The sequence below is a fragment of the Jatropha curcas genome, chromosome 8 (genome assembly GCF_041381405.1).
Source record: "Jatropha curcas cultivar XTBG-Jc1 chromosome 8, XTBG_Jcur_1.0, whole genome shotgun sequence".
NCBI classification, from domain to species: domain Eukaryota; kingdom Viridiplantae; phylum Streptophyta; class Magnoliopsida; order Malpighiales; family Euphorbiaceae; genus Jatropha; species Jatropha curcas.
Window position 1 is genome coordinate 23,672,322 of NC_143158.1, and position 16,104 is coordinate 23,688,425.

Below are 16,104 nucleotides of genomic sequence, written 5' to 3' on the forward strand. Positions count from 1 at the left end.
ATTTGACTTGTTACAATTGTGGTAAAAAAGGGCATACATCTAAATTTTGTAAATTTAATAAAAGATTACATGAATTAAAATTAGAAGATGATGTTTTAAATAAAATTTATGAATTATATATTGATTCTGATTCTTCGGAATCTGAGATTGAGGAAAGTGAAAACCAAATTGATGAATTAGGAACCACCACAAGTTCTTCCAGTTCATCAGATAAATCTATAAACATGCTTAGTAAAGATCAAAGTACATTATTACAAGTAGTAAATACAATAGAAGACCAAGAAACTAAAGCAAAACTTCTTAAAAAATTAATTAAAAGCTCTGATAATGAAAAAGAAGTATCATATATCACTCCTAAAATTCAACCTAATACTTATGATTTAACCACTATTTTAAATAAAAATAAGATTAAAAAAGAGAATATTGACATATCCACTAAAGAGTTACGCAATGAAATTAAAACTTTAAAAAATGAAGTACATGAATTAAAACTTCAATTTCAACAGAATTCTAAAAGAATAAAATTATTAGAATCTCAATTAGTCTCTAGTCCTTCTTCTGATGAAGAACCAGAAACTGATATAAAAGGAGATATAAATGAATTAGATGAAGATGTAGATTGTAATTTTCTCAATTTATTACAAGAAATTACTTCACGAAAATATTTAGTAAAAATAAACATTCAAATAAATGATTTTGTAATAGATGCAATTGCACTATTTGACACAGGTGCAGATTTAAACTGTATAAAATCTGATATAGTTCCTAAAAGATATTGGTTAAAAACTAGTGAAAAATTAAGTACAGCCAATAAATCTAAACTTGAAATTATAGGAAAGACAGATGCAATAATCATAAATCAAGAATTAGAAATAAACACAGTATTTTTACTATCACCTCAGATAAATTACATGGTAATATTAGGCACTCCATTTATAAACCTAATAACACCATATTCAGTTAAAGAGGATTGTATTAAATTCAAAATAAGAAATAGTAAAGCTAGATTAGAATTTACAGAAAGACCTAAAAAGAAACAATTAAATTTGTTAAAAGCTCATTCAATTAAAATTATGGAAATTAATTCTTTGCTAAAAACTAAAAAAGAAAATATTAAAGATTTAAAAAACAATATCCATTTAAATAGAATTCAAACTCAATTAAGCAGAGATCTTGTCAAACATAAAATTCAAAATCTCCAAACATTCATGGAAAAAGAACTATGTGCTGATCATCCAAGTGCATTTTGGGATCGTAAACAACACATGGTAGATTTACCATATGAAAAAGATTTTGATGAAAAAACTATTAAAACTAAAGCTCGACCAATTCAGATGAATCCTGAATTAATTGAGCATTGTCAAAAAGAAATTCAAGATTTAATAAATAAACAATTAATTTGTAAATCTAGAAGTCCTTGGTCATGTGCAGCTTTTTATGTCAATAAAAATGCTGAAATTGAATGAGGTGTTCCAAGACTAGTAATAAATTATAAACCATTAAATACAGCTTTAAAATGGATCAGATATCCAATTCCCAATAAAAAAGACCTCTTAAAGAAATTATACAATGCAAATATTTTTAGTAAATTTGATATGAAATCTGGCTATTGGCAGATTCAAATTGATCCTAAAGACAGATATAAAACAGCATTCACAGTTCCATTTGGTCAATATGAATGGAATGTAATGCCTTTTGGATTAAAAAATGCTCCTTCTGAATTCCAGAGGATCATGAATGATATCTTTAATCCCTATAGTAAATTTTGTATCGTATACATTGATGATGTGTTAATATTCAGCCAAACTATTGATGACCATTTTAAACACTTAAAAACTTTTTGTATGGTAATTAGGCAAAATGGTTTAGCACTTAGTAAGACAAAGATGGATTTATTCAAAACAAAAATTAGATTTTTAGGTCATATATTGAACAGGGAATTATTCAACCAATTGAAAGAACTTTAGTTTTTGGTGATAAATTTCCTGATGAAATAACAAATAAAGTTCAACTCCAACGTTTTTCTTGGATGTTTAAACTATGTAATTGATTTTTATCCTAACTTAAATTGTATGATAAAACCATTGCATGATCGATTACGTAAAAAATGCTAATCCTTGGACGGATAAGCATACTCAATTAATAAAATAGATAAAATCCTTGGTAAAAGAAATTCCTTACTTATATATTCCTGACCCTAATGCCTTTAAAATTGTTGAAACTGATGCTTCTAATATTGGTTATGGAGGCATTTTAAAACAAAAAATTAATGGTAAAGAAAGGATCATCCAATATACTTCAGGTCATTGGACTCCAACCCAATTAAATTATTCTACCATTAAAAAAGAAATTTTAAGTATAGTCATTTGTATTAATAAATTTCAAAGTGATTTATTAAACCAGAAATTTTTGTTAAGAATTGATTGTAAATCTGCTAAAGATGTTTTTACAGAAGGATGTTAAAAATCTTGCCTCTAAACAAATTTTTGCACGATGGCAAGCATTATTAGTGTTTTTGATTTTGATATAGAATTTATTAAAGGCACTTCAAATAATATTCCAGACTTTCTTACTCGTGAATTCTTACAGAACAATGGGCAAGAAAAAGGATAAGGGTAAAGCTATTAAAGAAGAATCAGATTCACCAACTAAGCTCTTTCTGAGCACTCTGAAGATCTTAGTAAAACCTTAAACACTAAAACTACCCCTCATAAAGATCTTCAAAAATGGATTGAAGAACTTTCTCAATCCCCTGATGTTCTTAAAGCAATACAAACTATGGCATCCTCTTCAGCGGAGGATACAGGTATGTTATCTAAATCCTTAATCTCTAAAGCGATCGTATCCGCTCATGATACGGCTACTCTGTCTCAAACGGTAGACAGTAAAGAGTTATCAAATCCGTTGATGGCTGTGGATTTGCCAAAAATCCAATATAAATCTACTGGTCATATACATAAATGGTATTCTAAAACTTTATTTGATTTTGAAGTAGAGGTTGAGGATGGGTATAACCATACCAATCCTTGGCAGATACTTAAAAATTATTATCCTGAGAATTGGTTTTTATGCCAACAGATTTGTCAAAACCTCAGGCATATTATAATAATATATTATTAGATACTGATTCAGTAAGCATTCAAACATACTTTTGATAAAAATGAAATAATTTCCTATTCTTCTATAAAAATAAAACGCGTCATCCATCCTAAGGATTGGCCCGTACCTTCTTTAGCTATGCCAGTAAGATTTAAAGGATTACATAAATATAATATGACTTATAATTATTTTGATTATAAAGAAGCGTGGGATAAGGTATTTTGTCTCCAAAATCCCACCACTACTCATTCATGGTTAATTTATTTTGACCAAAATATTAGTAAAAATTCAAAATTGCCTAATTGGTTTAAAAAGTGGTGGCAATCTAAAGGCATCTCAGAGGAGATTATCCCTGCTGATATCCATTACTTATATCAATTCTTTAAAACCCATTATAAACCCACTCAAGACGAAATTCATATCCCTTCTCTTATGTATTATTGTATGACCTTCTTTTTGCCTTGGGTATATCAATGGTATATGGACTATCAGTATATTCCAGGAACTCATATTCCCATACTTGTAAAACGCCATAAAATTAAATGGTGGGGTTCCTTCAAGAATTCCACAACTGAATATAAAATCCAACAATGGATCCATAAAAGATGTCCAGTCCCAATAAACCAGCCTTATCCTATGCTCAAACATTGACCATTCAGGACAATCCACAATTTGGAATCCAAAAGGCCCAATGCCAGGCCCGGTTGGCTGCAGCTAAAACCCCTGAAGAATATAAACTAATCTGTCAAGAAATGTTTGAACAACTTTCAACCAGTACAGATAGTCCAGTAAACCACTCTAGCAATCAACCGAATAAAGCATCATCCAGTAAAAATTCATCCAAGCACAGTGGTAAAAGCAAGCCAAAACGATGGGCATCGTTATCATCTTCTTCGTCCTCTTGCGAAGATAGTGATAGTGATGAAGAAACCATTATAAAAATAAAGAGCAAAGCAAGTCAAAAGCAAAAAGATAAAGTCAAGGAAGACAAAGCTAAAGGAAAAAGAAAAGAAAAAAATAAAAAAGAAAAGCAAAGAAAAAGGACACGTCACTTCTTCCTCCTCATCATGTTCCGACACATTGTAAAAAAGGTATTTGCAACAGTAAAAGTCATCTTCAACAGTAAAGGCCAAGGCATCTCCAACAGTAAAGGCCAAGGCATCTCCAACAGTAAAAGCCAAGGCATCTTCATCAGCCAGTGGCAGACAAAGAACTATTCATTAATAGTAAGATTCGCCAATTTTCCTATTAAAAGGGAGCCTCTCCCCTTGTGAAGGCAGAAGTTTTTAAGTTTTAATTCCTACCTATAATCCCCCTCTCCTTTAGTGCTCCTAGTTCAAGTTGTAAGAGTTCAAGTTGGAGAAAGTTTAAAGTAAAATTGTTGTAAGTTTTAAATCTTGAATTTGTATTTTGTAATTAAATACAGTTTGTATTTTATTTTAAATTGCTACGAATATAAGTCCGTGTTTACGGCACCTTTCTATTCTCTCTCCACACTCTGACTTAATTCTGGGATCCCAGGTTAAGGTTGCAGGAACCCTAACCTTTGTGTTAAATTGTTGATTAATTTGTCATAAGTATGCTCTGTGGATGCAGCTTAGTCTGATCTTCCACATCAGAAATACTATGTAAATTGTATGTTGATTCTGAAGTAAAAAATAAAGTTTAATGAATTATATAAGTATTCATATAAATCCAATTAATCATAGTATTTTAGTTCACAGTTATAATTTATCTTTAAATATTTGTATATGTATTTATTTAAATCCCATAAATAATCTTAGTTCATTACATATTTATGACTTATAAGTCTAAAAGTCTTTTGTTTACTTTAAATTTCAAAGTCTTAAAGTAAAGTCTTTAGTCATAAGTCTTTCATTTCTAAGTCTTTGTTCTTTGTTACTTTTGTTACTTTTGTTACTTCAAACAGATACTTTGTCCATATCTGGGTTCAGTACTAAATACTTTTGTTGGTATTTATGAATTAGTAATTTTTGTCATAAGTCTTTCATTTCTAAGTCTATAAATTTTATATATATATATATATATATATATATATATATATATATATATATATATATATATTATCTTGATATTATTATCCCATCAACTCAACAAAAATTTAAAATTCAGACCGCCAGTGGAAATTTTGTACCTGTTAAAGGGACGAGATCCGTAGAGTTATCCCCAACCCTGAAATTATCCAAATGTCTCTATATCCCATCATTGTCTTGTAAATTGCTATTCATTCGTCAAGTGGCAAAAGAATTGAATTGTACACTTCTAATGCATCCAAAATTTTGCCTTTTACAGGACATCCAGACGCAGGAGATCATTAGGCGTGGCACTGAACACGATGGTTTGTACTATGTCGAAGAACTGGCTCTGAAAAGGTCCGCGCTACTAGCTCACGGGACGACTGGTCGACAGAGTTGGCTGTGGCACCGACGATTGGGACACCCTTCACATGGTTATCTCAAAATCCTTTTTCCTCAGTTTCATAATAATACTCCTTATGATACTTGTGTTTTAGCAAAAAGCCATAGGAAGCCTTTTCTTTAGTAACACTAAGGTTGAACATGCATTTGATTTAGTACACTTTGATGTCTGGGTCCAGCTTCAAACTCTGGAAATAATGTTTTTAAGTATTTTGTGTTATTTATTAATGATTGTACTCAGATGACATGAGTATATTTTTTAAAACACAAATCTGAGGTTCCACAGAAATTTATGCATTTTTACAATCTCATCCGTACCCAATTTCAAAAACAAATTAGAATACTCGGATTTGATAATGGGGGGGAATTTTTCAATCTTGCCATTCAAACTTCTTCCGGGAAAATGGGTTAGTACACCAAATCCTTCTTGAAATTTCTATTAAAAAATTTCAATATAAAATTTCCAGCTTTTTATATTTTGACATGAGACTATTTCGAAGTCAATCCTAAAAGATTACGCCAAGTTTTATGAAAGTCCATTTCTAATCTTACTGTGGAACCGATAGTCCTGTGCGGGCTTTGAACAAATGAGTCGGTTTTAATAATGGTCCTCAATTTTCTTATTTAGCTCTGAAAAAAATACAGCAATTATTACTTAATTAATTAATAATTTTTTTAGTGTTAATAACAACATTAAAACTACACCCAAAAACAATTATTACTTAATTAATTAAACTAATTGGACAGAGCAACTGAGAGAAAGAAACGAACAGGGGCGGCTTCTTTGTTTGACGCGTGATCGAGATATGATCTGGCCCAAATAAATAAGGCCTGGCCCATTTTATATGGGCGCAGATTTTGCGTTCTTATTTTACCATATTACCCTCTCTCACCTTCTCCTTTTTTTCCAAACATTTTACTTTGTTTTGTTTATTTCTTTTGCAATAGGAATAAAACTTACTTTTCATGTTATTGATCATCACCGTCTTTTTGACATCATCCCTCAATTTGCATAAATGAATTTTATAAAATTTTATAAAATTCATTCATACATTTAAATTTTTGTGTTTGGTAGGAAAAAATAAAAAATTAAAATTTATGCACATTTTCTAGAGAAGCAGTAGATGACGCGGTACCGACTGATCGCTTTTGACGGCAGCTTCTTAAAATCATTCAATTTTATGGATGTGAATATAATTAAATTAAATTCTATAAAAAAAAGTTAAATTTTTAAATGAATTCTATAAAATTAAATTACTCAAAATTTAGAATTGAATAATAAATCATATGATCAAAATCGATATTTTAATTATTAAGCAGAATGAGTCAAGAGACGGTTGAATTAAGAAAAAATACTGTATTTTCAAATAAATTTTACATGTGATCTTGTAATGCATTGAACTGTGTTATTCACCATCAACTTCTCTGTACTACTTGACAGTATTATTTCATAATAGTGAATTTGACCATTAAATTTATCGCGCTAAATGATACTTGAAACTAAATTAAATTAAATTAAGACACTTTAATGAAAATAAATTAAGTCATGTCCAGATTAAACCACAGTTAGTCACATTTAAAATAAATTAAATTAAATTAAATTTTAAGATACTTTAATTATAATTTAATTAAGTCATGCTTAATCTCACTTGAAAGTAAATTAAATTAAAAATGCTCTAGTTTGAACTAAATTAATATGAGAATTGAGATATCCTAAATGAGATTAAATTAAGTTGCATTTAAAATTAATTTCATTAAAATTATTAAGACGCTCTAATTGGAACTAAATTAAATCATAATTGAAATCTTATTGAACTGTGATGCCCTAATTAAAATTAAATTAAGTCACACCTCGACCTACTTGAGATTAAATTAAAATAAGTCCAACATGATTAAATCATTTTAAGTTACATGAAAATGAAATTGAATTAAGAAACTTAAATTTGAATTAAATTAAATAACAAATTGATTAAGTTACAATGAATTGATTCACAGTTGAAAATAAACTAGAAATCTTAATTAAGAATTAAATTAATTTGGTCACATTTTTTGAAATTAAATTAAATTCAAGTAAGACATTTTAAATGAAATTAAACTAAATCACACTTGAAATTTCATTAAATCAAGATATCCTAATTGAAATCAAGTTCAGTCACACTTGAAATAAAATTAATTAAAATTAAAATATCATAATTGGAACTCAATTAGGTCACTTGATTAAGTCAAACTTGGAATTTTATTGAATCGTAACACTTGAATTTAAATTAAATTAAGTCACGCTCAGTCACATTTAGAATTAAATTAATTTACGTTACTCATATTGAAATCAAATTAAGCAATAATTGATTAAGTCACACTTCGAATTAAATTCTATTTAGACAATCAAATGTGATTAGATTAAGTCACACTTCAAAATAAATTACATTATGACATCCAATTGCATTTAAATTAAGTTACACTTGATCACATTTGTAGTTAAATTAAATTAATCTAAGATAACATAATTAAAAATAAATTAAGTCGCACTTGAAATTTTATTATTCGGTCACATGCCACACTAAATCAAATGAAACTAAGACACTCTAATTGCAATTAAATTAAGTCATGTTTGAGAAATTAAATTTAGGACATTCTAAAGTTGGAATTAAATTTAGTCATTGGATTAAATCATACTTGAAATTTTATTGAATCGTGACACTCTAATTAAAGTTAAATTAAGTGACATTTGCTTAGACTTGAGATTAAATTAAATCAAACACTCTAATTGAAACAACTAAAATTAAATTAATTTATTACACTTAAATAGAAATTAAATTACATTGATAACCAAAATGAATGGTTTTTGGGCCCTCCTAACCTATCTTATAGGTATCGACAAATCTGAATCCGGATAAATCGGAAACCGGATGATTTATATATATATATATATCTATATATATATATTCTTGTAAGTCCTTTATTATACCATATTTTTGGCATCATTCTGCTAGAGAACTTGGGTAAGGGGACAAGTATCTTAACAGGTGTGAGAAAAAAGATTTGATTTGATTTGATTACTGTTATTACTGTCATTGTAACCGAGAGTAAAAAGATTTGATTTGATTTTATTATTGCCTTCCGATTCTATTCAACCAGTTTATAATCCCAACACGATTGAGGCCCATGCGTCGTTTGCTTTCAATACTATGTTTGAGAATTCTTTGATGGTAAACATAAGTTTTACAGAATTCTTAAGTAACAATGGTGTTCTTGTTTCCTTCATTTGATGTGGCAGCTTTCTTTTCTTTTCTTTTCTTTTTTTGAAAACCCATTAGTAGCACAACTTTAGATATTCTGAGATTTTTAATAGAGTATTTCTACATATTAAATTTGTCTTATTACTCTATATATTAGCTAGGTTATTAACTTAGTTTAACCTCAAGCACATGATTCAATATGGATATACATTATTAAAAAAATAACAAATTTTCATTAATGTGTATACATATTTCCTTAACAAAAAGCAAAATAGAAAAGACTTGAAAAATGAAGCCCATCTATTAGAGAGACAATTGTAAACACTACGTTTGTAACACTCTCAAAGAAAGTTTTTTCTGCAACTTTAGTTTTTTAAATAAAAGAATTTGAGATTAGAAAATCAAAAGGTATACCTTTTATCGTAAAAACAAAAGTCTAAATCAAATATAATAAACTCAAACCTTAATTTCGTATCATTCTCAAATTTTCTTTTGGATTTGATCTATCCAATTCTTGAATATTTCATAGTTTCATTTCAGGATAAGATTTTTTGAGAGTGCACTTTGAGAAAGAAATTATTTTGGGTTAGATTTACAGAGGGAGAAGGAGAGAAATAAACAAAGAGAAGGAAACTGAGGAATAGAGAAAGGTGAAATGAAATACACAAAGATAAGGAAATTGATTGAGAAACAAGAAAAAATGAATTTGATCCTTCAAATTCTTGAATTTTTCATAGTTTGATTCCATATAAAAATTTCTGAAAGTGCATTTTGAGAAAAAAATTATTTTGGGTTAGATTTATAAAGAGAGAATGAAAGAAATAAACAAAGCTTAGGAAACAGAAAAGGTGAAATGAAACACACACTGACAAAGAAATTGATTGAGGAACGGGGGAAGATTTATAAATAAAAAAAAATTTATAAATAAATTGTAAATTTATAAGTAAACATTAATATTCTAAATAAAAAAAATTTACATTTATAAAAATCTTTTATTCTACACAATTTTTTATGAACAGCTTAGACTTAAATTTAGACATCAACGATCTAGATCCTTTTAACAATACATTGGAATCTGATATTGCATAGGCTACTGTTGCAACGATACAGTGCTATTTTTAATTTTTTTTAGGAAAAATTAACTGTTATTTTAACATACTAATTCTACATTATTTTTAGGACAATATTTTATTAATTTCTCTTCCCACCTCTCGGTCAAAGTGAAAGTAATAGCGGTAATAAAATCAAATCAAAGTAACAACGGTAATAAAATCAAATCAAAATTTAACCACATCATATAAAAGATCGTGTCTAAAAGCGATTGAGAGTGAGGGGTAAAAGATTAATTAAACATCAAAATGTCTATTAGCAATTTCCATGTTAAGGTGAGAAGAGTTGGTGTGGGAATGCAAAATTAAATTAAATGATACTTGAGTTAATTGAAATTAAAGCATTCTAATTGAAACTAAATTAAGTCACTTGATTAAGTTGCGCATGGGATATGAACTATGACATCCTAATTGAAATTAAAGTAAATCATACTTAGTCAGACTTGGGATTGAATTAAATCAAGACACTCTAATTGAATTAATTTAAATCAATTTTAATTAGAACTAGATCACACTAAGTTACCTTTGGAATGAAATTAAATTAAAATATCTAAAGTAGAATTAGATTAAGTAACAATTAATAAATTACACTTGGTTTCAAGTTCTATTTAGAAATCAAATGTGATTTAATTAAGTTACATTTGATTGCTATAGGTAACACTTGAAATTAAATTACATTAAATTTGAACACCTTAATTGGAATAGAATTGAAATATATTTAGTCACATTTAAAATTAAATTAAAATAAACACCTTACTTAAGATGCCTGAAATTTTATTAAATTGAGATAACATAATTGAAATTAAATTAAGTCACATTTGAAATAAAATTAATTTAAATTAAAGTACCCTAATTGGAACTGCTAGGTTCTCAGAAATTGAGGAATAAGAAATTGTGAATTAGCACCCCTCTATGCTTAATTGAAAGTATTTATATTGATGGAGAGATAATTTATAGTTAGATAAGGATAATATGAATTCTAGTTTATCTGTTAGTTAGAATTTATTTAGGAGTCTAGTATCTTTCTATATTATTATTATATATATATTATTATTATATATTATCAGAAACTAAATTAAGTCAAACTTGTAATTTTATTCAACTGAGATATCTTAATTGAAATCAAATTAAGTCATACCCGGTCAGGCTTGAGAATTAATTAAATTAAGACACTCTGATTGAATTAAATTAAGTAATAATTAATTAAGTCACACTTGATTTTTAGTTTTATTTAGACAATAATGTCACCTTGATTATATACATATACAACTCTTCCAAAACTCACCTAAAAAAAGTTTCAATGCATATAAATATATAAATATATCAATAAAATAATATATATATATATATATATATATATATATATATATATATATATTAAAAATTTCAATTGTCTGTCATTGCGGGTTTAATTATGTAAATTCTATTTAAAATTTTATTTTTTTTAAAAAATATATCCGATCAAATCTTACAAACATCAAGAAAATAATATTAATAAAAAATTGTTATTTTTTTATTCATTTTTTAAACTAAAAACATGATAATACAATAATCTAAATATAAATATGCTATTTTTTAATTTTAGAACTTGATAAAATGATTGGGCTGTGAGGACTTGATAAAATGATTGACCGAGTTACTTGGTGGATAGTTAATTTTAGGGGAAGTGCTGTCGAAATTTCGGTAGAAAATAAAATTAAATATAGAAATTAAATTGTTGATAGAAATTAAATTATGAAATATAGAATAAGATTATTAGCGTGATTGGTCTGTCTAGTGCTCCTCCCGGACTGAATCAAAGCTAGAGCTTCGTTCTCCATCACTGTGAGTAATGATAAATAATGCAGATCAACATGCATTTGCATAGCATTTATTTACGAACCTTATATATATTTTTATATTATCTCATATTTATTTTATATTGTATAATTGTATATTTGGATGGATTTGGTGTAATACGTTGAAAGAATTGTTTGATTATTTGTGCTGTGAATACATTGTGCCTTGTTTGCGTGGAATTGGGATGAAGTGGGTCACCATGGGTTTGTGAGACTGTTCCTGTGATATGGATACGTAATACTGATATACTGTTTATTGTGATATGGATCCGACTGATATACTGTTTACTGTGATATGGATCCTGAAACTGATAATCTGAGAAGATGGGCCGTGTAAGAGTACGGCTCGTCGGGGGTTTCGGTGACTCCACTGACTAATTTCCACGTGATGTGAACTTGAAGGTGATATTGTTTGTGGGTGCTGATATGATGGCATATGAGTGACTGTTGCGTGTTCATTCAGTATACTAAGGCGCATTTTGCTTGCCTGTATATGGTGTGTATTATTTATTATTATTCACTGTGTTACAAAACTCACCCCCTCCCAACAAATCTCCCAGGTACTAGGAAGTAGCCGGTTCGACTGAAGCTCTGCAATCTTCTCCGCAGAGATTACAAATGTAAAATTTATATTTCTGTTATTTAAATTGGGATGTATAAATTACTCTACTATCAGATTATTGTTGAACTCCGCAGTTATAGGGTTGTGTATTTAAATTAGGCCTTACTGTTTGCACCATGCTATAAATTAATTAGTGTGTAATTAACTGCAGATGAACCAGTAAGCCCATATTGCGAATATGATAGATCGTGAATAGGCCCTTGTTAAATTTTATGTATCCTGGAGATTGGGCCAGATGGTTGAATATTTCTATAAACTTATATCGTAACTCATATGGGCTCACTGTTCTTAAGAAATTGAGAGAGCTATATAGATAGATTGCATAATTTAGGCTTACCACGGGCCTCGGGGGCTTTAAGTTTACCTCGGCCCTAGTGCCGGTCCAGTCCACGGAAACGGATCGTGATAAAATCAAATTAAGTCATACCCGGTCAGGCTTGAGAATTAATTAAATTAAGACACTCTGATTGAATTAAATTAAGTAATAATTGATTAAGTCACACTTGATTTTTAGTTTTATTTAGACAATAATGTCACCTTGATTATATACATATACAACTCTTCCAAAACTCACCTAAAAAAAAGTTTCAATGTATATAAATATATAAATATATCAATAAAATATTATATATATATATATATATATATATATATATATATATATATATATATATATATATATAATATTTTATTGATATAATATATATATATATATTAAAAATTTCAATTGTCTGTCATTGCGGGTTTAATTATGTAAATTCTATTTAAAATTTTATTTTTTTTTAAAAATATATCCGATCAAATCTTACAAACATCAAGAAAATAATATTAATAAAAAATTGTTATTTTTTTATTCATTTTTTAAACTAAAAACATGATAATACAATAATCTAAATATAAATATGCTATTTTTTAAATCAATGCATCCAAGCTTAAAAAAATAAAATACTTATATTAAGATGTATATTTAAAATTAGACATAATTTAAATGATAAATTGAATTTCTTCTAAATTAATCTAAGATATCATAATTAAAAATAAATTAAGTCACACTTGAAATTTTATTAGTTGAGATAATATTAAAATTAAATTAAGATAGAAAATTGGAATTAAATGTAATATAACACTTAATTTAATTTCAAACAAGTGTCTTAATTTAATTTAACTTTAAGTGTTACTTAATCCATTGTGATTTAATTTAGTCACACTTAATTGTCTGAATAGAACTTGAAACGAAATGTGACTTAATCAATTTATTACTTAATTTAATTCTAAATGTGACTAAGACTTTATTAAGGGGAGCTAATTTAATTCAATTAGCGTGTCTTGATTTAGTTTAATCTCAAGTCAAGTATGGCTTAATTTAATTTCAATTAGGATATCACAATTTGATAAAATTCCAAGTATGACTTAATCAAATAACTTAATTTAGTCCCATGAGGGTATTTTAACTTAAATTAATTTTATTTCACGTGCAGCTTAACTTCATTATGATTAAGGTGTCTTAGCTGAATTTAATTTAGTTTCAAATGCGACCAAATGTAATTTAATTTAGTTCCAATGAAAATGAGCTAATTTAATTTAATATGATTTCAAATGTGGCCAAGTGTGACTCAATTAATTATACTTAATTCAATCACATTTGATTATTTAAATAAGAGTTTAAAATAAATGTAACAATTTTTATTCAATTTGACTCCAATCTTTAGGTGTCTTAATTTAATTTCATTTAATATATTCTAATCAAAAGAGACTTAACTTAATTCAAATTAGAGTGACTTGATTTACTTACTTAATTTAGTTGCAAATTAATTTTAATTTAATTCTATCTCAATTTAATAAAATTTCAAGGTTGATTTAATTTAACTCCAATTATAGTGTCTTAATTTAATTTAATTTAATGTCAAAATGTGACTAAATGCAATTTAATTTAATTTCAACCCGATGTCCTAATTTAATTTAATTTCAATTATGACCAAATGTAGTTTAATCAAAGTGACATTATTGTCTAAATAAAACTTAAAATCAAGTGTGACTTAATCAATTATTACTTAATTCAATTCAATCAGTGTCTTGATTTAATTAATCCTCAAGCTTAATCAAGTATGACTTAATTTAATTTCAATTAAGATATCTCGATTGAATAAAATGACAAGTTTGACTTAATTTAGTTTCTGATAATATATAATAATAAAATATATAAAATAATAATATAGAAAGATACTAGACTCCTTAATAAACTCTAACTAACAGATAAACTAAGATTCATGTTATTCTTATTTAACTATAAATTATATCTCCATCAATGTAAATACTCTCAATTAAGCCAAGAGGGGGGCTTTATTTTAAATTAATTTTATTTCAAATATGACTTAATTTAATTTCAATTAAGTTATCTCAATTTAATAAAATTTCAAGTGTCATAGTTTCCTTTTAAGTAAGGTGTTTATTTTAATTTAATTTTAAATGTGACTAAATAAATGTCAATTTAATTCCAATTAAGGTGTCCTAATTTGGCGTAATTTAATTTCAAGTGTTACCAATTGTGATGCAATCAAATGTAACTTAATTAAATCACATTTGATTTCTAAATAGAACTTGAAACCAAGTGTAATTTATCAATTGTTACTTAATTTAATTCCACTTTAAATATTTTAATTTAATTTCATTTTGCAAAGGCAACTTAATGTGATCTAATTCTAATTAAAATTGACTTAAATTAATTCAATCCTGAGTCTGATTGAGTATGATTTACTTTAATTTCAATTAGAATGTTACAGTTCATATTCCATGCGTAACTTAATCAAGTGACTTAATTTAGTTTCAATTAGACTGCTTTAATTTCAATTAACTCAAGTGTCATTTAATTTAATTTTGCATTCCCACACCAACTCTTCTCACCTCAGCATGGAATTTACTAATAGACAGTTTGATGTTTAATTACTCATTTATCCCTCACCCTCAATACGTATACTTCTAGACATGATTTTTTTTATCTGATGTGGTTAAGTTTTGACTTGATTTTATTATTGCTATTACTTTCACTTTGGCAAAGAGGTGGAAAGGAAAAGTAATAAAATACTATCTTAAAAACAATATAGAATTAGTATGTCAGGATAACAGTTAATTTTTCTGAAAAAAAAAATAGCAAATAGGCCTGTGGGTAGGTGGTCAGGGCAATGGGCAAAAGCACCACTAAAAAAAAACGGTAATTTGCGACCGACGAATCGGTCGCAAAACGCAAGAAATCGGTCGCAAATTTTACTTAGCGACCGATCTGCGACCAATGTTGGTCGGTCGCAAAAATGCTCGTTGCAAATTATTTAACAAAATGGACTAGGCTTCCAATCCAAACGCATCATTCATTTAAGAAAAACATATTTAAAAATAATAACGACAATAATATAAAAAAATGCATATTTTTACTAGTTTTTGTTAGCTTAATATTTTAGAATAATAACAAAATGGACTAGTTTTTTTTTTAATATGTGTTATACATATTTGTACTCGTTATTCTACTTGTAATTTTTTTTAATTTTTTACTTATGACATACTTAAAATATAATGATATTTTAAATTGATGAAATAATTTAAATTAGGTTTAAAATTAATGATTTAAACTAAATAAATTAACTATCATTTATAATATTAACACTATTAAAACTAACTAATTTGTTTTGCACTCAACATGACATGAAACTTGCTTCCTAAGTATTTTTTTTATTTTTTTTCCATTTAATCATTCCAAAAGTAGTAAGCTGG